This window comes from Schistocerca cancellata, unplaced genomic scaffold, assembly GCF_023864275.1.
Source record: "Schistocerca cancellata isolate TAMUIC-IGC-003103 unplaced genomic scaffold, iqSchCanc2.1 HiC_scaffold_438, whole genome shotgun sequence".
Classification (NCBI taxonomy): domain Eukaryota; kingdom Metazoa; phylum Arthropoda; class Insecta; order Orthoptera; family Acrididae; genus Schistocerca; species Schistocerca cancellata.
Genome location: NW_026046455.1, coordinates 1 through 18,456, shown reverse-complemented (window position 1 = coordinate 18,456; position 18,456 = coordinate 1). Strand labels below are relative to the sequence as shown.

Here is an 18,456-nt window from a genome sequence, read left to right as displayed (position 1 = left end):
CAGTTGTCGTCAGTTAATCGTGGGTGGTTGCTGCGTTCGCTGGAGGAGCACTGGCGTTGTAATCCGGTGTAGTCTAGTGGCTAGGATACCTGGCTCTCACCCAGGAGGCCCGGGTTCGATTCCCGGTACCGGAAATGCGCGTTTTTGTTGCTCCTCTTATGCGACTTGTCTCGACTTTGCTCGACTGACGCTACGCTGACGCGTGCAGAAAGCCACGTTAAGTATGATTCGAGGCAACACCCGACGGCGAGAGAGATGCTGCGTCTGTCCACTTGTTATCGAGTCACATGTCTGTAGTCAAGAGGCTTGGAGGACTGCAAGACATTGCCACGGAGGTGAATGCAGCTAACCACTGTAGTTAGTGTCCCGACAGCGCAGGCACGTTCATCTGCTCGTATGCATGTGATGGAGACCGTGTCTGCCACTGCTGTGGCGTACACCTTGGCCTAGGCTTTGCTGTGTATCGACACTTGCATTCCAGCCAGCTGCTTTCGTGGGCGCCTCCGTGGCCGTGATCGTCTAGTGGTTAGGACATTGCGTTGTGGCCGCAATAACCCAGGTTCGAATCCTGGTCACGGCAATTTTGAAAGTTTTTCCTTGCTGCCGTTGCATTGACGATAGTGCACGAGTACTCGAAATCACAGTGCTTTCTTGGTTTTTCACTCGTGTTCCGCAGGCCGCAGTTTGTACTTGAGCTCACATATGTTTGTTACATGGAGCATTCTAGCTCCGCCTGACAGGTACAGCTACGATACTTTAGTGGTTACGGAAAGCCCAGGTTCGAAACCTGGTCACGGCACGAAAACGTCTCTTGATGCTGTCTCCTTAACTACGACAGCTACAGACAAGTGGCGTCGCTACCATATGGCGGGCACGGCATTTTCTTGTTGTGGGTGGCCTAAAGAGACGCTTCCAGTGGGAGAGCAGTGAAAATACATGGCACGGCGATTGCCAAGATACTTCCATTTCGAAGTGATCTTTGTAGTACAAAGGGAACGTTTTGCCGCCGCTCTTGCAAGGGTAACGTGGCCGAGCGGTCTAAGGCGCTGGTTTTAGGCACCAGTCTCTTCGGAGGCGTGGGTTCGAATCCCACAGTTGCCAATTTTGGCGTCTCATTTTTGTGCCGTTGCTGTGTGTTCTCGTGGAGTAGGACGCAGCTCATGTGACGCGCGTGTTGCGTAGGTAGCGTGGCCGAGCGGTCTCAGGCGCTGGTTTCAGGCACAAGTCTCTTCGGAGGCGTGGGTTCGAATCCCACTGCTGCCAAACGTGTAATGTTTCCTGCATCGAAGTCACATGCACTCATTGCCCGCAAAGGAAACAGCACAACAAGGCGTGAGCGTCTGCTTCGTGAATTGTCGTAGAACAGTACGTGGTGCAACGGCAGGATTTGTAGGCGCCTTTTGCTCTCATCACTGCTGGCGTTCGTCTCCACAATATTCGTCCAGAGCATGCCGTTCTATAGCGTGCGAGAGTGGATTTTTTACAGTTGTCGTCAGTTAATCGTGGGTGGTTGCTGCGTTCGCTGGAGGAGCACTGGCGTTGTAATCCGGTGTAGTCTAGTGGCTAGGATACCTGGCTCTCACCCAGGAGGCCCGGGTTCGATTCCCGGTACCGGAAATGCGCGTTTTTGTTGCTCCTCTTATGCGACTTGTCTCGACTTTGCTCGACTGACGCTACGCTGACGCGTGCAGAAAGCCACGTTAAGTATGATTCGAGGCAACACCCGACGGCGAGAGAGATGCTGCGTCTGTCCACTTGTTATCGAGTCACATGTCTGTAGTCAAGAGGCTTGGAGGACTGCAAGACATTGCCACGGAGGTGAATGCAGCTAACCACTGTAGTTAGTGTCCCGACAGCGCAGGCACGTTCATCTGCTCGTATGCATGTGATGGAGACCGTGTCTGCCACTGCTGTGGCGTACACCTTGGCCTAGGCTTTGCTGTGTATCGACACTTGCATTCCAGCCAGCTGCTTTCGGGGGCGCCTCCGTGGCCGTGATCGTCTAGTGGTTAGGACATTGCGTTGTGGCCGCAATAACCCAGGTTCGAATCCTGGTCACGGCAATTTTGAAAGTTTTTCCTTGCTGCCGTTGCATTGACGATAGTGCACGAGTACTCGAAATCACAGTGCTTTCTTGGTTTTTCACTCGTGTTCCGCAGGCCGCAGTTTGTACTTGAGCTCACATATGTTTGTTACATGGAGCATTCTAGCTCCGCCTGACAGGTACAGCTACGATACTTTAGTGGTTACGGAAAGCCCAGGTTCGAAACCTGGTCACGGCACGAAAACGTCTCTTGATGCTGTCTCCTTAACTACGACAGCTACAGACAAGTGGCGTCGCTACCATATGGCGGGCACGGCATTTTCTTGTTGTGGGTGGCCTAAAGAGACGCTTCCAGTGGGAGAGCAGTGAAAATACATGGCACGGCGATTGCCAAGATACTTCCATTTCGAAGTGATCTTTGTAGTACAAAGGGAACGTTTTGCCGCCGCTCTTGCAAGGGTAACGTGGCCGAGCGGTCTAAGGCGCTGGTTTTAGGCACCAGTCTCTTCGGAGGCGTGGGTTCGAATCCCACAGTTGCCAATTTTGGCGTCTCATTTTTGTGCCGTTGCTGTGTGTTCTCGTGGAGTAGGACGCAGCTCATGTGACGCGCGTGTTGCGTAGGTAGCGTGGCCGAGCGGTCTCAGGCGCTGGTTTCAGGCACAAGTCTCTTCGGAGGCGTGGGTTCGAATCCCACTGCTGCCAAACGTGTAATGTTTCCTGCATCGAAGTCACATGCACTCATTGCCCGCAAAGGAAACAGCACAACAAGGCGTGAGCGTCTGCTTCGTGAATTGTCGTAGAACAGTACGTGGTGCAACGGCAGGATTTGTAGGCGCCTTTTGCTCTCATCACTGCTGGCGTTCGTCTCCACAATATTCGTCCAGAGCATGCCGTTCTATAGCGTGCGAGAGTGGATTTTTTACAGTTGTCGTCAGTTAATCGTGGGTGGTTGCTGCGTTCGCTGGAGGAGCACTGGCGTTGTAATCCGGTGTAGTCTAGTGGCTAGGATACCTGGCTCTCACCCAGGAGGCCCGGGTTCGATTCCCGGTACCGGAAATGCGCGTTTTTGTTGCTCCTCTTATGCGACTTGTCTCGACTTTGCTCGACTGACGCTACGCTGACGCGTGCAGAAAGCCACGTTAAGTATGATTCGAGGCAACACCCGACGGCGAGAGAGATGCTGCGTCTGTCCACTTGTTATCGAGTCACATGTCTGTAGTCAAGAGGCTTGGAGGACTGCAAGACATTGCCACGGAGGTGAATGCAGCTAACCACTGTAGTTAGTGTCCCGACAGCGCAGGCACGTTCATCTGCTCGTATGCATGTGATGGAGACCGTGTCTGCCACTGCTGTGGCGTACACCTTGGCCTAGGCTTTGCTGTGTATCGACACTTGCATTCCAGCCAGCTGCTTTCGTGGGCGCCTCCGTGGCCGTGATCGTCTAGTGGTTAGGACATTGCGTTGTGGCCGCAATAACCCAGGTTCGAATCCTGGTCACGGCAATTTTGAAAGTTTTTCCTTGCTGCCGTTGCATTGACGATAGTGCACGAGTACTCGAAATCACAGTGCTTTCTTGGTTTTTCACTCGTGTTCCGCAGGCCGCAGTTTGTACTTGAGCTCACATATGTTTGTTACATGGAGCATTCTAGCTCCGCCTGACAGGTACAGCTACGATACTTTAGTGGTTACGGAAAGCCCAGGTTCGAAACCTGGTCACGGCACGAAAACGTCTCTTGATGCTGTCTCCTTAACTACGACAGCTACAGACAAGTGGCGTCGCTACCATATGGCGGGCACGGCATTTTCTTGTTGTGGGTGGCCTAAAGAGACGCTTCCAGTGGGAGAGCAGTGAAAATACATGGCACGGCGATTGCCAAGATACTTCCATTTCGAAGTGATCTTTGTAGTACAAAGGGAACGTTTTGCCGCCGCTCTTGCAAGGGTAACGTGGCCGAGCGGTCTAAGGCGCTGGTTTTAGGCACCAGTCTCTTCGGAGGCGTGGGTTCGAATCCCACAGTTGCCAATTTTGGCGTCTCATTTTTGTGCCGTTGCTGTGTGTTCTCGTGGAGTAGGACGCAGCTCATGTGACGCGCGTGTTGCGTAGGTAGCGTGGCCGAGCGGTCTCAGGCGCTGGTTTCAGGCACAAGTCTCTTCGGAGGCGTGGGTTCGAATCCCACTGCTGCCAAACGTGTAATGTTTCCTGCATCGAAGTCACATGCACTCATTGCCCGCAAAGGAAACAGCACAACAAGGCGTGAGCGTCTGCTTCGTGAATTGTCGTAGAACAGTACGTGGTGCAACGGCAGGATTTGTAGGCGCCTTTTGCTCTCATCACTGCTGGCGTTCGTCTCCACAATATTCGTCCAGAGCATGCCGTTCTATAGCGTGCGAGAGTGGATTTTTTACAGTTGTCGTCAGTTAATCGTGGGTGGTTGCTGCGTTCGCTGGAGGAGCACTGGCGTTGTAATCCGGTGTAGTCTAGTGGCTAGGATACCTGGCTCTCACCCAGGAGGCCCGGGTTCGATTCCCGGTACCGGAAATGCGCGTTTTTGTTGCTCCTCTTATGCGACTTGTCTCGACTTTGCTCGACTGACGCTACGCTGACGCGTGCAGAAAGCCACGTTAAGTATGATTCGAGGCAACACCCGACGGCGAGAGAGATGCTGCGTCTGTCCACTTGTTATCGAGTCACATGTCTGTAGTCAAGAGGCTTGGAGGACTGCAAGACATTGCCACGGAGGTGAATGCAGCTAACCACTGTAGTTAGTGTCCCGACAGCGCAGGCACGTTCATCTGCTCGTATGCATGTGATGGAGACCGTGTCTGCCACTGCTGTGGCGTACACCTTGGCCTAGGCTTTGCTGTGTATCGACACTTGCATTCCAGCCAGCTGCTTTCGGGGGCGCCTCCGTGGCCGTGATCGTCTAGTGGTTAGGACATTGCGTTGTGGCCGCAATAACCCAGGTTCGAATCCTGGTCACGGCAATTTTGAAAGTTTTTCCTTGCTGCCGTTGCATTGACGATAGTGCACGAGTACTCGAAATCACAGTGCTTTCTTGGTTTTTCACTCGTGTTCCGCAGGCCGCAGTTTGTACTTGAGCTCACATATGTTTGTTACATGGAGCATTCTAGCTCCGCCTGACAGGTACAGCTACGATACTTTAGTGGTTACGGAAAGCCCAGGTTCGAAACCTGGTCACGGCACGAAAACGTCTCTTGATGCTGTCTCCTTAACTACGACAGCTACAGACAAGTGGCGTCGCTACCATATGGCGGGCACGGCATTTTCTTGTTGTGGGTGGCCTAAAGAGACGCTTCCAGTGGGAGAGCAGTGAAAATACATGGCACGGCGATTGCCAAGATACTTCCATTTCGAAGTGATCTTTGTAGTACAAAGGGAACGTTTTGCCGCCGCTCTTGCAAGGGTAACGTGGCCGAGCGGTCTAAGGCGCTGGTTTTAGGCACCAGTCTCTTCGGAGGCGTGGGTTCGAATCCCACCATTGCCAATTTTGGCGTCTCATTTTTGTGCCGTTGCTGTGTGTTCTCGTGGAGTAGGACGCAGCTCATGTGACGCGCGTGTTGCGTAGGTAGCGTGGCCGAGCGGTCTCAGGCGCTGGTTTCAGGCACAAGTCTCTTCGGAGGCGTGGGTTCGAATCCCACTGCTGCCAAACGTGTAATGTTTCCTGCATCGAAGTCACATGCACTCATTGCCCGCAAAGGAAACAGCACAACAAGGCGTGAGCGTCTGCTTCGTGAATTGTCGTAGAACAGTACGTGGTGCAACGGCAGGATTTGTAGGCGCCTTTTGCTCTCATCACTGCTGGCGTTCGTCTCCACGATATGCGTCCAGAGCATGCCGTTCTATAGCGTGCGAGAGTGGATTTTTTACAGTTGTCGTCAGTTAATCGTGGGTGGTTGCTGCGTTCGCTGGAGGAGCACTGGCGTTGTAATCCGGTGTAGTCTAGTGGCTAGGATACCTGGCTCTCACCCAGGAGGCCCGGGTTCGATTCCCGGTACCGGAAATGCGCGTTTTTGTTGCTCCTCTTATGCGACTTGTCTCGACTTTGCTCGACTGACGCTACGCTGACGCGTGCAGAAAGCCACGTTAAGTATGATTCGTGGCAACACCCGACGGCGAGAGAGATGCTGCGTCTGTCCACTTGTTATCGAGTCACATGTCTGTAGTCAAGAGGCTTGGAGGACTGCAAGACATTGCCACGGAGGTGAATGCAGCTAACCACTGTAGTTAGTGTCCCGACAGCGCAGGCACGTTCATCTGCTCGTATGCATGTGATGGAGACCGTGTCTGCCACTGCTGTGGCGTACACCTTGGCCTAGGCTTTGCTGTGTATCGACACTTGCATTCCAGCCAGCTGCTTTCGGGGGCGCCTCCGTGGCCGTGATCGTCTAGTGGTTAGGACATTGCGTTGTGGCCGCAATAACCCAGGTTCGAATCCTGGTCACGGCAATTTTGAAAGTTTTTCCTTGCTGCCGTTGCATTGACGATAGTGCACGAGTACTCGAAATCACAGTGCTTTCTTGGTTTTTCACTCGTGTTCCGCAGGCCGCAGTTTGTACTTGAGCTCACATATGTTTGTTACATGGAGCATTCTAGCTCCGCCTGACAGGTACAGCTACGATACTTTAGTGGTTACGGAAAGCCCAGTTTCGAAACCTGGTCACGGCACGAAAACGTCTCTTGATGCTGTCTCCTTAACTACGACAGCTACAGACAAGTGGCGTCGCTACCATATGGCGGGCACGGCATTTTCTTGTTGTGGGTGGCCTAAAGAGACGCTTCCAGTGGGAGAGCAGTGAAAATACATGGCACGGCGATTGCCAAGATACTTCCATTTCGAAGTGATCTTTGTAGTACAAAGGGAACGTTTTGCCGCCGCTCTTGCAAGGGTAACGTGGCCGAGCGGTCTAAGGCGCTGGTTTTAGGCACCAGTCTCTTCGGAGGCGTGGGTTCGAATCCCACCGTTGCCAATTTTGGCGTCTCATTTTTGTGCCGTTGCTGTGTGTTCTCGTGGAGTAGGACGCAGCTCATGTGACGCGCGTGTTGCGTAGGTAGCGTGGCCGAGCGGTCTCAGGCGCTGGTTTCAGGCACAAGTCTCTTCGGAGGCGTGGGTTCGAATCCCACTGCTGCCAAACGTGTAATGTTTCCTGCATCGAAGTCACATGCACTCATTGCCCGCAAAGGAAACAGCACAACAAGGCGTGAGCGTCTGCTTCGTGAATTGTCGTAGAACAGTACGTGGTGCAACGGCAGGATTTGTAGGCGCCTTTTGCTCTCATCACTGCTGGCGTTCGTCTCCACGATATGCGTCCAGAGCATGCCGTTCTATAGCGTGCGAGAGTGGATTTTTTACAGTTGTCGTCAGTTAATCGTGGGTGGTTGCTGCGTTCGCTGGAGGAGCACTGGCGTTGTAATCCGGTGTAGTCTAGTGGCTAGGATACCTGGCTCTCACCCAGGAGGCCCGGGTTCGATTCCCGGTACCGGAAATGCGCGTTTTTGTTGCTCCTCTTATGCGACTTGTCTCGACTTTGCTCGACTGACGCTACGCTGACGCGTGCAGAAAGCCACGTTAAGTATGATTCGAGGCAACACCCGACGGCGAGAGAGATGCTGCGTCTGTCCACTTGTTATCGAGTCACATGTCTGTAGTCAAGAGGCTTGGAGGACTGCAAGACATTGCCACGGAGGTGAATGCAGCTAACCACTGTAGTTAGTGTCCCGACAGCGCAGGCACGTTCATCTGCTCGTATGCATGTGATGGAGACCGTGTCTGCCACTGCTGTGGCGTACACCTTGGCCTAGGCTTTGCTGTGTATCGACACTTGCATTCCAGCCAGCTGCTTTCGGGGGCGCCTCCGTGGCCGTGATCGTCTAGTGGTTAGGACATTGCGTTGTGGCCGCAATAACCCAGGTTCGAATCCTGGTCACGGCAATTTTGAAAGTTTTTCCTTGCTGCCGTTGCATTGACGATAGTGCACGAGTACTCGAAATCACAGTGCTTTCTTGGTTTTTCACTCGTGTTCCGCAGGCCGCAGTTTGTACTTGAGCTCACATATGTTTGTTACATGGAGCATTCTAGCTCCGCCTGACAGGTACAGCTACGATACTTTAGTGGTTACGGAAAGCCCAGGTTCGAAACCTGGTCACGGCACGAAAACGTCTCTTGATGCTGTCTCCTTAACTACGACAGCTACAGACAAGTGGCGTCGCTACCATATGGCGGGCACGGCATTTTCTTGTTGTGGGTGGCCTAAAGAGACGCTTCCAGTGGGAGAGCAGTGAAAATACATGGCACGGCGATTGCCAAGATACTTCCATTTCGAAGTGATCTTTGTAGTACAAAGGGAACGTTTTGCCGCCGCTCTTGCAAGGGTAACGTGGCCGAGCGGTCTAAGGCGCTGGTTTTAGGCACCAGTCTCTTCGGAGGCGTGGGTTCGAATCCCACCATTGCCAATTTTGGCGTCTCATTTTTGTGCCGTTGCTGTGTGTTCTCGTGGAGTAGGACGCAGCTCATGTGACGCGCGTGTTGCGTAGGTAGCGTGGCCGAGCGGTCTCAGGCGCTGGTTTCAGGCACAAGTCTCTTCGGAGGCGTGGGTTCGAATCCCACTGCTGCCAAACGTGTAATGTTTCCTGCATCGAAGTCACATGCACTCATTGCCCGCAAAGGAAACAGCACAACAAGGCGTGAGCGTCTGCTTCGTGAATTGTCGTAGAACAGTACGTGGTGCAACGGCAGGATTTGTAGGCGCCTTTTGCTCTCATCACTGCTGGCGTTCGTCTCCACGATATGCGTCCAGAGCATGCCGTTCTATAGCGTGCGAGAGTGGATTTTTTACAGTTGTCGTCAGTTAATCGTGGGTGGTTGCTGCGTTCGCTGGAGGAGCACTGGCGTTGTAATCCGGTGTAGTCTAGTGGCTAGGATACCTGGCTCTCACCCAGGAGGCCCGGGTTCGATTCCCGGTACCGGAAATGCGCGTTTTTGTTGCTCCTCTTATGCGACTTGTCTCGACTTTGCTCGACTGACGCTACGCTGACGCGTGCAGAAAGCCACGTTAAGTATGATTCGTGGCAACACCCGACGGCGAGAGAGATGCTGCGTCTGTCCACTTGTTATCGAGTCACATGTCTGTAGTCAAGAGGCTTGGAGGACTGCAAGACATTGCCACGGAGGTGAATGCAGCTAACCACTGTAGTTAGTGTCCCGACAGCGCAGGCACGTTCATCTGCTCGTATGCATGTGATGGAGACCGTGTCTGCCACTGCTGTGGCGTACACCTTGGCCTAGGCTTTGCTGTGTATCGACACTTGCATTCCAGCCAGCTGCTTTCGGGGGCGCCTCCGTGGCCGTGATCGTCTAGTGGTTAGGACATTGCGTTGTGGCCGCAATAACCCAGGTTCGAATCCTGGTCACGGCAATTTTGAAAGTTTTTCCTTGCTGCCGTTGCATTGACGATAGTGCACGAGTACTCGAAATCACAGTGCTTTCTTGGTTTTTCACTCGTGTTCCGCAGGCCGCAGTTTGTACTTGAGCTCACATATGTTTGTTACATGGAGCATTCTAGCTCCGCCTGACAGGTACAGCTACGATACTTTAGTGGTTACGGAAAGCCCAGTTTCGAAACCTGGTCACGGCACGAAAACGTCTCTTGATGCTGTCTCCTTAACTACGACAGCTACAGACAAGTGGCGTCGCTACCATATGGCGGGCACGGCATTTTCTTGTTGTGGGTGGCCTAAAGAGACGCTTCCAGTGGGAGAGCAGTGAAAATACATGGCACGGCGATTGCCAAGATACTTCCATTTCGAAGTGATCTTTGTAGTACAAAGGGAACGTTTTGCCGCCGCTCTTGCAAGGGTAACGTGGCCGAGCGGTCTAAGGCGCTGGTTTTAGGCACCAGTCTCTTCGGAGGCGTGGGTTCGAATCCCACCGTTGCCAATTTTGGCGTCTCATTTTTGTGCCGTTGCTGTGTGTTCTCGTGGAGTAGGACGCAGCTCATGTGACGCGCGTGTTGCGTAGGTAGCGTGGCCGAGCGGTCTCAGGCGCTGGTTTCAGGCACAAGTCTCTTCGGAGGCGTGGGTTCGAATCCCACTGCTGCCAAACGTGTAATGTTTCCTGCATCGAAGTCACATGCACTCATTGCCCGCAAAGGAAACAGCACAACAAGGCGTGAGCGTCTGCTTCGTGAATTGTCGTAGAACAGTACGTGGTGCAACGGCAGGATTTGTAGGCGCCTTTTGCTCTCATCACTGCTGGCGTTCGTCTCCACGATATGCGTCCAGAGCATGCCGTTCTATAGCGTGCGAGAGTGGATTTTTTACAGTTGTCGTCAGTTAATCGTGGGTGGTTGCTGCGTTCGCTGGAGGAGCACTGGCGTTGTAATCCGGTGTAGTCTAGTGGCTAGGATACCTGGCTCTCACCCAGGAGGCCCGGGTTCGATTCCCGGTACCGGAAATGCGCGTTTTTGTTGCTCCTCTTATGCGACTTGTCTCGACTTTGCTCGACTGACGCTACGCTGACGCGTGCAGAAAGCCACGTTAAGTATGATTCGAGGCAACACCCGACGGCGAGAGAGATGCTGCGTCTGTCCACTTGTTATCGAGTCACATGTCTGTAGTCAAGAGGCTTGGAGGACTGCAAGACATTGCCACGGAGGTGAATGCAGCTAACCACTGTAGTTAGTGTCCCGACAGCGCAGGCACGTTCATCTGCTCGTATGCATGTGATGGAGACCGTGTCTGCCACTGCTGTGGCGTACACCTTGGCCTAGGCTTTGCTGTGTATCGACACTTGCATTCCAGCCAGCTGCTTTCGGGGGCGCCTCCGTGGCCGTGATCGTCTAGTGGTTAGGACATTGCGTTGTGGCCGCAATAACCCAGGTTCGAATCCTGGTCACGGCAATTTTGAAAGTTTTTCCTTGCTGCCGTTGCATTGACGATAGTGCACGAGTACTCGAAATCACAGTGCTTTCTTGGTTTTTCACTCGTGTTCCGCAGGCCGCAGTTTGTACTTGAGCTCACATATGTTTGTTACATGGAGCATTCTAGCTCCGCCTGACAGGTACAGCTACGATACTTTAGTGGTTACGGAAAGCCCAGGTTCGAAACCTGGTCACGGCACGAAAACGTCTCTTGATGCTGTCTCCTTAACTACGACAGCTACAGACAAGTGGCGTCGCTACCATATGGCGGGCACGGCATTTTCTTGTTGTGGGTGGCCTAAAGAGACGCTTCCAGTGGGAGAGCAGTGAAAATACATGGCACGGCGATTGCCAAGATACTTCCATTTCGAAGTGATCTTTGTAGTACAAAGGGAACGTTTTGCCGCCGCTCTTGCAAGGGTAACGTGGCCGAGCGGTCTAAGGCGCTGGTTTTAGGCACCAGTCTCTTCGGAGGCGTGGGTTCGAATCCCACCATTGCCAATTTTGGCGTCTCATTTTTGTGCCGTTGCTGTGTGTTCTCGTGGAGTAGGACGCAGCTCATGTGACGCGCGTGTTGCGTAGGTAGCGTGGCCGAGCGGTCTCAGGCGCTGGTTTCAGGCACAAGTCTCTTCGGAGGCGTGGGTTCGAATCCCACTGCTGCCAAACGTGTAATGTTTCCTGCATCGAAGTCACATGCACTCATTGCCCGCAAAGGAAACAGCACAACAAGGCGTGAGCGTCTGCTTCGTGAATTGTCGTAGAACAGTACGTGGTGCAACGGCAGGATTTGTAGGCGCCTTTTGCTCTCATCACTGCTGGCGTTCGTCTCCACGATATGCGTCCAGAGCATGCCGTTCTATAGCGTGCGAGAGTGGATTTTTTACAGTTGTCGTCAGTTAATCGTGGGTGGTTGCTGCGTTCGCTGGAGGAGCACTGGCGTTGTAATCCGGTGTAGTCTAGTGGCTAGGATACCTGGCTCTCACCCAGGAGGCCCGGGTTCGATTCCCGGTACCGGAAATGCGCGTTTTTGTTGCTCCTCTTATGCGACTTGTCTCGACTTTGCTCGACTGACGCTACGCTGACGCGTGCAGAAAGCCACGTTAAGTATGATTCGTGGCAACACCCGACGGCGAGAGAGATGCTGCGTCTGTCCACTTGTTATCGAGTCACATGTCTGTAGTCAAGAGGCTTGGAGGACTGCAAGACATTGCCACGGAGGTGAATGCAGCTAACCACTGTAGTTAGTGTCCCGACAGCGCAGGCACGTTCATCTGCTCGTATGCATGTGATGGAGACCGTGTCTGCCACTGCTGTGGCGTACACCTTGGCCTAGGCTTTGCTGTGTATCGACACTTGCATTCCAGCCAGCTGCTTTCGGGGGCGCCTCCGTGGCCGTGATCGTCTAGTGGTTAGGACATTGCGTTGTGGCCGCAATAACCCAGGTTCGAATCCTGGTCACGGCAATTTTGAAAGTTTTTCCTTGCTGCCGTTGCATTGACGATAGTGCACGAGTACTCGAAATCACAGTGCTTTCTTGGTTTTTCACTCGTGTTCCGCAGGCCGCAGTTTGTACTTGAGCTCACATATGTTTGTTACATGGAGCATTCTAGCTCCGCCTGACAGGTACAGCTACGATACTTTAGTGGTTACGGAAAGCCCAGTTTCGAAACCTGGTCACGGCACGAAAACGTCTCTTGATGCTGTCTCCTTAACTACGACAGCTACAGACAAGTGGCGTCGCTACCATATGGCGGGCACGGCATTTTCTTGTTGTGGGTGGCCTAAAGAGACGCTTCCAGTGGGAGAGCAGTGAAAATACATGGCACGGCGATTGCCAAGATACTTCCATTTCGAAGTGATCTTTGTAGTACAAAGGGAACGTTTTGCCGCCGCTCTTGCAAGGGTAACGTGGCCGAGCGGTCTAAGGCGCTGGTTTTAGGCACCAGTCTCTTCGGAGGCGTGGGTTCGAATCCCACCGTTGCCAATTTTGGCGTCTCATTTTTGTGCCGTTGCTGTGTGTTCTCGTGGAGTAGGACGCAGCTCATGTGACGCGCGTGTTGCGTAGGTAGCGTGGCCGAGCGGTCTCAGGCGCTGGTTTCAGGCACAAGTCTCTTCGGAGGCGTGGGTTCGAATCCCACTGCTGCCAAACGTGTAATGTTTCCTGCATCGAAGTCACATGCACTCATTGCCCGCAAAGGAAACAGCACAACAAGGCGTGAGCGTCTGCTTCGTGAATTGTCGTAGAACAGTACGTGGTGCAACGGCAGGATTTGTAGGCGCCTTTTGCTCTCATCACTGCTGGCGTTCGTCTCCACGATATGCGTCCAGAGCATGCCGTTCTATAGCGTGCGAGAGTGGATTTTTTACAGTTGTCGTCAGTTAATCGTGGGTGGTTGCTGCGTTCGCTGGAGGAGCACTGGCGTTGTAATCCGGTGTAGTCTAGTGGCTAGGATACCTGGCTCTCACCCAGGAGGCCCGGGTTCGATTCCCGGTACCGGAAATGCGCGTTTTTGTTGCTCCTCTTATGCGACTTGTCTCGACTTTGCTCGACTGACGCTACGCTGACGCGTGCAGAAAGCCACGTTAAGTATGATTCGAGGCAACACCCGACGGCGAGAGAGATGCTGCGTCTGTCCACTTGTTATCGAGTCACATGTCTGTAGTCAAGAGGCTTGGAGGACTGCAAGACATTGCCACGGAGGTGAATGCAGCTAACCACTGTAGTTAGTGTCCCGACAGCGCAGGCACGTTCATCTGCTCGTATGCATGTGATGGAGACCGTGTCTGCCACTGCTGTGGCGTACACCTTGGCCTAGGCTTTGCTGTGTATCGACACTTGCATTCCAGCCAGCTGCTTTCGGGGGCGCCTCCGTGGCCGTGATCGTCTAGTGGTTAGGACATTGCGTTGTGGCCGCAATAACCCAGGTTCGAATCCTGGTCACGGCAATTTTGAAAGTTTTTCCTTGCTGCCGTTGCATTGACGATAGTGCACGAGTACTCGAAATCACAGTGCTTTCTTGGTTTTTCACTCGTGTTCCGCAGGCCGCAGTTTGTACTTGAGCTCACATATGTTTGTTACATGGAGCATTCTAGCTCCGCCTGACAGGTACAGCTACGATACTTTAGTGGTTACGGAAAGCCCAGGTTCGAAACCTGGTCACGGCACGAAAACGTCTCTTGATGCTGTCTCCTTAACTACGACAGCTACAGACAAGTGGCGTCGCTACCATATGGCGGGCACGGCATTTTCTTGTTGTGGGTGGCCTAAAGAGACGCTTCCAGTGGGAGAGCAGTGAAAATACATGGCACGGCGATTGCCAAGATACTTCCATTTCGAAGTGATCTTTGTAGTACAAAGGGAACGTTTTGCCGCCGCTCTTGCAAGGGTAACGTGGCCGAGCGGTCTAAGGCGCTGGTTTTAGGCACCAGTCTCTTCGGAGGCGTGGGTTCGAATCCCACCGTTGCCAATTTTGGCGTCTCATTTTTGTGCCGTTGCTGTGTGTTCTCGTGGAGTAGGACGCAGCTCATGTGACGCGCGTGTTGCGTAGGTAGCGTGGCCGAGCGGTCTCAGGCGCTGGTTTCAGGCACAAGTCTCTTCGGAGGCGTGGGTTCGAATCCCACTGCTGCCAAACGTGTAATGTTTCCTGCATCGAAGTCACATGCACTCATTGCCCGCAAAGGAAACAGCACAACAAGGCGTGAGCGTCTGCTTCGTGAATTGTCGTAGAACAGTACGTGGTGCAACGGCAGGATTTGTAGGCGCCTTTTGCTCTCATCACTGCTGGCGTTCGTCTCCACGATATGCGTCCAGAGCATGCCGTTCTATAGCGTGCGAGAGTGGATTTTTTACAGTTGTCGTCAGTTAATCGTGGGTGGTTGCTGCGTTCGCTGGAGGAGCACTGGCGTTGTAATCCGGTGTAGTCTAGTGGCTAGGATACCTGGCTCTCACCCAGGAGGCCCGGGTTCGATTCCCGGTACCGGAAATGCGCGTTTTTGTTGCTCCTCTTATGCGACTTGTCTCGACTTTGCTCGACTGACGCTACGCTGACGCGTGCAGAAAGCCACGTTAAGTATGATTCGAGGCAACACCCGACGGCGAGAGAGATGCTGCGTCTGTCCACTTGTTATCGAGTCACATGTCTGTAGTCAAGAGGCTTGGAGGACTGCAAGACATTGCCACGGAGGTGAATGCAGCTAACCACTGTAGTTAGTGTCCCGACAGCGCAGGCACGTTCATCTGCTCGTATGCATGTGATGGAGACCGTGTCTGCCACTGCTGTGGCGTACACCTTGGCCTAGGCTTTGCTGTGTATCGACACTTGCATTCCAGCCAGCTGCTTTCGGGGGCGCCTCCGTGGCCGTGATCGTCTAGTGGTTAGGACATTGCGTTGTGGCCGCAATAACCCAGGTTCGAATCCTGGTCACGGCAATTTTGAAAGTTTTTCCTTGCTGCCGTTGCATTGACGATAGTGCACGAGTACTCGAAATCACAGTGCTTTCTTGGTTTTTCACTCGTGTTCCGCAGGCCGCAGTTTGTACTTGAGCTCACATATGTTTGTTACATGGAGCATTCTAGCTCCGCCTGACAGGTACAGCTACGATACTTTAGTGGTTACGGAAAGCCCAGGTTCGAAACCTGGTCACGGCACGAAAACGTCTCTTGATGCTGTCTCCTTAACTACGACAGCTACAGACAAGTGGCGTCGCTACCATATGGCGGGCACGGCATTTTCTTGTTGTGGGTGGCCTAAAGAGACGCTTCCAGTGGGAGAGCAGTGAAAATACATGGCACGGCGATTGCCAAGATACTTCCATTTCGAAGTGATCTTTGTAGTACAAAGGGAACGTTTTGCCGCCGCTCTTGCAAGGGTAACGTGGCCGAGCGGTCTAAGGCGCTGGTTTTAGGCACCAGTCTCTTCGGAGGCGTGGGTTCGAATCCCACCGTTGCCAATTTTGGCGTCTCATTTTTGTGCCGTTGCTGTGTGTTCTCGTGGAGTAGGACGCAGCTCATGTGACGCGCGTGTTGCGTAGGTAGCGTGGCCGAGCGGTCTCAGGCGCTGGTTTCAGGCACAAGTCTCTTCGGAGGCGTGGGTTCGAATCCCACTGCTGCCAAACGTGTAATGTTTCCTGCATCGAAGTCACATGCACTCATTGCCCGCAAAGGAAACAGCACAACAAGGCGTGAGCGTCTGCTTCGTGAATTGTCGTAGAACAGTACGTGGTGCAACGGCAGGATTTGTAGGCGCCTTTTGCTCTCATCACTGCTGGCGTTCGTCTCCACGATATGCGTCCAGAGCATGCCGTTCTATAGCGTGCGAGAGTGGATTTTTTACAGTTGTCGTCAGTTAATCGTGGGTGGTTGCTGCGTTCGCTGGAGGAGCACTGGCGTTGTAATCCGGTGTAGTCTAGTGGCTAGGATACCTGGCTCTCACCCAGGAGGCCCGGGTTCGATTCCCGGTACCGGAAATGCGCGTTTTTGTTGCTCCTCTTATGCGACTTGTCTCGACTTTGCTCGACTGACGCTACGCTGACGCGTGCAGAAAGCCACGTTAAGTATGATTCGAGGCAACACCCGACGGCGAGAGAGATGCTGCGTCTGTCCACTTGTTATCGAGTCACATGTCTGTAGTCAAGAGGCTTGGAGGACTGCAAGACATTGCCACGGAGGTGAATGCAGCTAACCACTGTAGTTAGTGTCCCGACAGCGCAGGCACGTTCATCTGCTCGTATGCATGTGATGGAGACCGTGTCTGCCACTGCTGTGGCGTACACCTTGGCCTAGGCTTTGCTGTGTATCGACACTTGCATTCCAGCCAGCTGCTTTCGGGGGCGCCTCCGTGGCCGTGATCGTCTAGTGGTTAGGACATTGCGTTGTGGCCGCAATAACCCAGGTTCGAATCCTGGTCACGGCAATTTTGAAAGTTTTTCCTTGCTGCCGTTGCATTGACGATAGTGCACGAGTACTCGAAATCACAGTGCTTTCTTGGTTTTTCACTCGTGTTCCGCAGGCCGCAGTTTGTACTTGAGCTCACATATGTTTGTTACATGGAGCATTCTAGCTCCGCCTGACAGGTACAGCTACGATACTTTAGTGGTTACGGAAAGCCCAGGTTCGAAACCTGGTCACGGCACGAAAACGTCTCTTGATGCTGTCTCCTTAACTACGACAGCTACAGACAAGTGGCGTCGCTACCATATGGCGGGCACGGCATTTTCTTGTTGTGGGTGGCCTAAAGAGACGCTTCCAGTGGGAGAGCAGTGAAAATACATGGCACGGCGATTGCCAAGATACTTCCATTTCGAAGTGATCTTTGTAGTACAAAGGGAACGTTTTGCCGCCGCTCTTGCAAGGGTAACGTGGCCGAGCGGTCTAAGGCGCTGGTTTTAGGCACCAGTCTCTTCGGAGGCGTGGGTTCGAATCCCACCGTTGCCAATTTTGGCGTCTCATTTTTGTGCCGTTGCTGTGTGTTCTCGTGGAGTAGGACGCAGCTCATGTGACGCGCGTGTTGCGTAGGTAGCGTGGCCGAGCGGTCTCAGGCGCTGGTTTCAGGCACAAGTCTCTTCGGAGGCGTGGGTTCGAATCCCACTGCTGCCAAACGTGTAATGTTTCCTGCATCGAAGTCACATGCACTCATTGCCCGCAAAGGAAACAGCACAACAAGGCGTGAGCGTCTGCTTCGTGAATTGTCGTAGAACAGTACGTGGTGCAACGGCAGGATTTGTAGGCGCCTTTTGCTCTCATCACTGCTGGCGTTCGTCTCCACGATATGCGTCCAGAGCATGCCGTTCTATAGCGTGCGAGAGTGGATTTTTTACAGTTGTCGTCAGTTAATCGTGGGTGGTTGCTGCGTTCGCTGGAGGAGCACTGGCGTTGTAATCCGGTGTAGTCTAGTGGCTAGGATACCTGGCTCTCACCCAGGAGGCCCGGGTTCGATTCCCGGTACCGGAAATGCGCGTTTTTGTTGCTCCTCTTATGCGACTTGTCTCGACTTTGCTCGACTGACGCTACGCTGACGCGTGCAGAAAGCCACGTTAAGTATGATTCGAGGCAACACCCGACGGCGAGAGAGATGCTGCGTCTGTCCACTTGTTATCGAGTCACATGTCTGTAGTCAAGAGGCTTGGAGGACTGCAAGACATTGCCACGGAGGTGAATGCAGCTAACCACTGTAGTTAGTGTCCCGACAGCGCAGGCACGTTCATCTGCTCGTATGCATGTGATGGAGACCGTGTCTGCCACTGCTGTGGCGTACACCTTGGCCTAGGCTTTGCTGTGTATCGACACTTGCATTCCAGCCAGCTGCTTTCGGGGGCGCCTCCGTGGCCGTGATCGTCTAGTGGTTAGGACATTGCGTTGTGGCCGCAATAACCCAGGTTCGAATCCTGGTCACGGCAATTTTGAAAGTTTTTCCTTGCTGCCGTTGCATTGACGATAGTGCACGAGTACTCGAAATCACAGTGCTTTCTTGGTTTTT

The 18,456-nt window shown here is 53.3% G+C and overlaps 38 non-coding genes across 38 annotated transcripts; all 38 read left to right on the top strand.

The window, feature by feature from the left end:
• The first annotated feature begins 62 nt into the window (after positions 1 to 62).
• Trnae-cuc (transfer RNA glutamic acid (anticodon CUC)) lies at positions 63 to 134 on the top strand. Its single transcript has one exon. It is a non-coding gene; the product is annotated as a tRNA-Glu (tRNA).
• A 374-nt stretch (positions 135 to 508) lies between these two features.
• Trnah-gug (transfer RNA histidin (anticodon GUG)) lies at positions 509 to 580 on the top strand. The gene has a single exon. It is a non-coding gene; the product is annotated as a tRNA-His (tRNA).
• A 439-nt stretch (positions 581 to 1,019) lies between these two features.
• Trnal-uag (transfer RNA leucine (anticodon UAG)) lies at positions 1,020 to 1,101 on the top strand. Its single transcript has one exon. It is a non-coding gene; the product is annotated as a tRNA-Leu (tRNA).
• A 444-nt stretch (positions 1,102 to 1,545) lies between these two features.
• Trnae-cuc (transfer RNA glutamic acid (anticodon CUC)) lies at positions 1,546 to 1,617 on the top strand. The gene has a single exon. It is a non-coding gene; the product is annotated as a tRNA-Glu (tRNA).
• Positions 1,618 to 1,991: 374 nt separating this feature from the next.
• On the top strand, positions 1,992 to 2,063 carry Trnah-gug (transfer RNA histidin (anticodon GUG)). Its single transcript has one exon. It is a non-coding gene; the product is annotated as a tRNA-His (tRNA).
• Positions 2,064 to 2,502: 439 nt separating this feature from the next.
• Positions 2,503 to 2,584, top strand: Trnal-uag (transfer RNA leucine (anticodon UAG)). Its single transcript has one exon. It is a non-coding gene; the product is annotated as a tRNA-Leu (tRNA).
• Positions 2,585 to 3,028: 444 nt separating this feature from the next.
• On the top strand, positions 3,029 to 3,100 carry Trnae-cuc (transfer RNA glutamic acid (anticodon CUC)). Its single transcript has one exon. It is a non-coding gene; the product is annotated as a tRNA-Glu (tRNA).
• Positions 3,101 to 3,474: 374 nt separating this feature from the next.
• Positions 3,475 to 3,546, top strand: Trnah-gug (transfer RNA histidin (anticodon GUG)). Its single transcript has one exon. It is a non-coding gene; the product is annotated as a tRNA-His (tRNA).
• Positions 3,547 to 3,985: 439 nt separating this feature from the next.
• On the top strand, positions 3,986 to 4,067 carry Trnal-uag (transfer RNA leucine (anticodon UAG)). Its single transcript has one exon. It is a non-coding gene; the product is annotated as a tRNA-Leu (tRNA).
• Positions 4,068 to 4,511: 444 nt separating this feature from the next.
• On the top strand, positions 4,512 to 4,583 carry Trnae-cuc (transfer RNA glutamic acid (anticodon CUC)). Its single transcript has one exon. It is a non-coding gene; the product is annotated as a tRNA-Glu (tRNA).
• A 374-nt stretch (positions 4,584 to 4,957) lies between these two features.
• Trnah-gug (transfer RNA histidin (anticodon GUG)) lies at positions 4,958 to 5,029 on the top strand. The gene has a single exon. It is a non-coding gene; the product is annotated as a tRNA-His (tRNA).
• Positions 5,030 to 5,468: 439 nt separating this feature from the next.
• Trnal-uag (transfer RNA leucine (anticodon UAG)) lies at positions 5,469 to 5,550 on the top strand. Its single transcript has one exon. It is a non-coding gene; the product is annotated as a tRNA-Leu (tRNA).
• Positions 5,551 to 5,994: 444 nt separating this feature from the next.
• On the top strand, positions 5,995 to 6,066 carry Trnae-cuc (transfer RNA glutamic acid (anticodon CUC)). The gene has a single exon. It is a non-coding gene; the product is annotated as a tRNA-Glu (tRNA).
• Positions 6,067 to 6,440: 374 nt separating this feature from the next.
• On the top strand, positions 6,441 to 6,512 carry Trnah-gug (transfer RNA histidin (anticodon GUG)). Its single transcript has one exon. It is a non-coding gene; the product is annotated as a tRNA-His (tRNA).
• Positions 6,513 to 6,951: 439 nt separating this feature from the next.
• Positions 6,952 to 7,033, top strand: Trnal-uag (transfer RNA leucine (anticodon UAG)). Its single transcript has one exon. It is a non-coding gene; the product is annotated as a tRNA-Leu (tRNA).
• Positions 7,034 to 7,477: 444 nt separating this feature from the next.
• Positions 7,478 to 7,549, top strand: Trnae-cuc (transfer RNA glutamic acid (anticodon CUC)). The gene has a single exon. It is a non-coding gene; the product is annotated as a tRNA-Glu (tRNA).
• A 374-nt stretch (positions 7,550 to 7,923) lies between these two features.
• Positions 7,924 to 7,995, top strand: Trnah-gug (transfer RNA histidin (anticodon GUG)). Its single transcript has one exon. It is a non-coding gene; the product is annotated as a tRNA-His (tRNA).
• Positions 7,996 to 8,434: 439 nt separating this feature from the next.
• Trnal-uag (transfer RNA leucine (anticodon UAG)) lies at positions 8,435 to 8,516 on the top strand. Its single transcript has one exon. It is a non-coding gene; the product is annotated as a tRNA-Leu (tRNA).
• Positions 8,517 to 8,960: 444 nt separating this feature from the next.
• Trnae-cuc (transfer RNA glutamic acid (anticodon CUC)) lies at positions 8,961 to 9,032 on the top strand. The gene has a single exon. It is a non-coding gene; the product is annotated as a tRNA-Glu (tRNA).
• A 374-nt stretch (positions 9,033 to 9,406) lies between these two features.
• On the top strand, positions 9,407 to 9,478 carry Trnah-gug (transfer RNA histidin (anticodon GUG)). Its single transcript has one exon. It is a non-coding gene; the product is annotated as a tRNA-His (tRNA).
• Positions 9,479 to 9,917: 439 nt separating this feature from the next.
• Trnal-uag (transfer RNA leucine (anticodon UAG)) lies at positions 9,918 to 9,999 on the top strand. Its single transcript has one exon. It is a non-coding gene; the product is annotated as a tRNA-Leu (tRNA).
• Positions 10,000 to 10,443: 444 nt separating this feature from the next.
• Positions 10,444 to 10,515, top strand: Trnae-cuc (transfer RNA glutamic acid (anticodon CUC)). Its single transcript has one exon. It is a non-coding gene; the product is annotated as a tRNA-Glu (tRNA).
• Positions 10,516 to 10,889: 374 nt separating this feature from the next.
• Trnah-gug (transfer RNA histidin (anticodon GUG)) lies at positions 10,890 to 10,961 on the top strand. Its single transcript has one exon. It is a non-coding gene; the product is annotated as a tRNA-His (tRNA).
• A 439-nt stretch (positions 10,962 to 11,400) lies between these two features.
• On the top strand, positions 11,401 to 11,482 carry Trnal-uag (transfer RNA leucine (anticodon UAG)). The gene has a single exon. It is a non-coding gene; the product is annotated as a tRNA-Leu (tRNA).
• A 444-nt stretch (positions 11,483 to 11,926) lies between these two features.
• Trnae-cuc (transfer RNA glutamic acid (anticodon CUC)) lies at positions 11,927 to 11,998 on the top strand. The gene has a single exon. It is a non-coding gene; the product is annotated as a tRNA-Glu (tRNA).
• Positions 11,999 to 12,372: 374 nt separating this feature from the next.
• On the top strand, positions 12,373 to 12,444 carry Trnah-gug (transfer RNA histidin (anticodon GUG)). Its single transcript has one exon. It is a non-coding gene; the product is annotated as a tRNA-His (tRNA).
• A 439-nt stretch (positions 12,445 to 12,883) lies between these two features.
• On the top strand, positions 12,884 to 12,965 carry Trnal-uag (transfer RNA leucine (anticodon UAG)). Its single transcript has one exon. It is a non-coding gene; the product is annotated as a tRNA-Leu (tRNA).
• Positions 12,966 to 13,409: 444 nt separating this feature from the next.
• On the top strand, positions 13,410 to 13,481 carry Trnae-cuc (transfer RNA glutamic acid (anticodon CUC)). The gene has a single exon. It is a non-coding gene; the product is annotated as a tRNA-Glu (tRNA).
• Positions 13,482 to 13,855: 374 nt separating this feature from the next.
• Positions 13,856 to 13,927, top strand: Trnah-gug (transfer RNA histidin (anticodon GUG)). The gene has a single exon. It is a non-coding gene; the product is annotated as a tRNA-His (tRNA).
• A 439-nt stretch (positions 13,928 to 14,366) lies between these two features.
• On the top strand, positions 14,367 to 14,448 carry Trnal-uag (transfer RNA leucine (anticodon UAG)). The gene has a single exon. It is a non-coding gene; the product is annotated as a tRNA-Leu (tRNA).
• A 444-nt stretch (positions 14,449 to 14,892) lies between these two features.
• Trnae-cuc (transfer RNA glutamic acid (anticodon CUC)) lies at positions 14,893 to 14,964 on the top strand. The gene has a single exon. It is a non-coding gene; the product is annotated as a tRNA-Glu (tRNA).
• Positions 14,965 to 15,338: 374 nt separating this feature from the next.
• Positions 15,339 to 15,410, top strand: Trnah-gug (transfer RNA histidin (anticodon GUG)). Its single transcript has one exon. It is a non-coding gene; the product is annotated as a tRNA-His (tRNA).
• Positions 15,411 to 15,849: 439 nt separating this feature from the next.
• Positions 15,850 to 15,931, top strand: Trnal-uag (transfer RNA leucine (anticodon UAG)). The gene has a single exon. It is a non-coding gene; the product is annotated as a tRNA-Leu (tRNA).
• Positions 15,932 to 16,375: 444 nt separating this feature from the next.
• Trnae-cuc (transfer RNA glutamic acid (anticodon CUC)) lies at positions 16,376 to 16,447 on the top strand. The gene has a single exon. It is a non-coding gene; the product is annotated as a tRNA-Glu (tRNA).
• A 374-nt stretch (positions 16,448 to 16,821) lies between these two features.
• Trnah-gug (transfer RNA histidin (anticodon GUG)) lies at positions 16,822 to 16,893 on the top strand. The gene has a single exon. It is a non-coding gene; the product is annotated as a tRNA-His (tRNA).
• A 439-nt stretch (positions 16,894 to 17,332) lies between these two features.
• On the top strand, positions 17,333 to 17,414 carry Trnal-uag (transfer RNA leucine (anticodon UAG)). The gene has a single exon. It is a non-coding gene; the product is annotated as a tRNA-Leu (tRNA).
• Positions 17,415 to 17,858: 444 nt separating this feature from the next.
• Trnae-cuc (transfer RNA glutamic acid (anticodon CUC)) lies at positions 17,859 to 17,930 on the top strand. The gene has a single exon. It is a non-coding gene; the product is annotated as a tRNA-Glu (tRNA).
• Positions 17,931 to 18,304: 374 nt separating this feature from the next.
• Trnah-gug (transfer RNA histidin (anticodon GUG)) lies at positions 18,305 to 18,376 on the top strand. Its single transcript has one exon. It is a non-coding gene; the product is annotated as a tRNA-His (tRNA).
• The last annotated feature ends 80 nt before the right edge of the window (positions 18,377 to 18,456 follow it).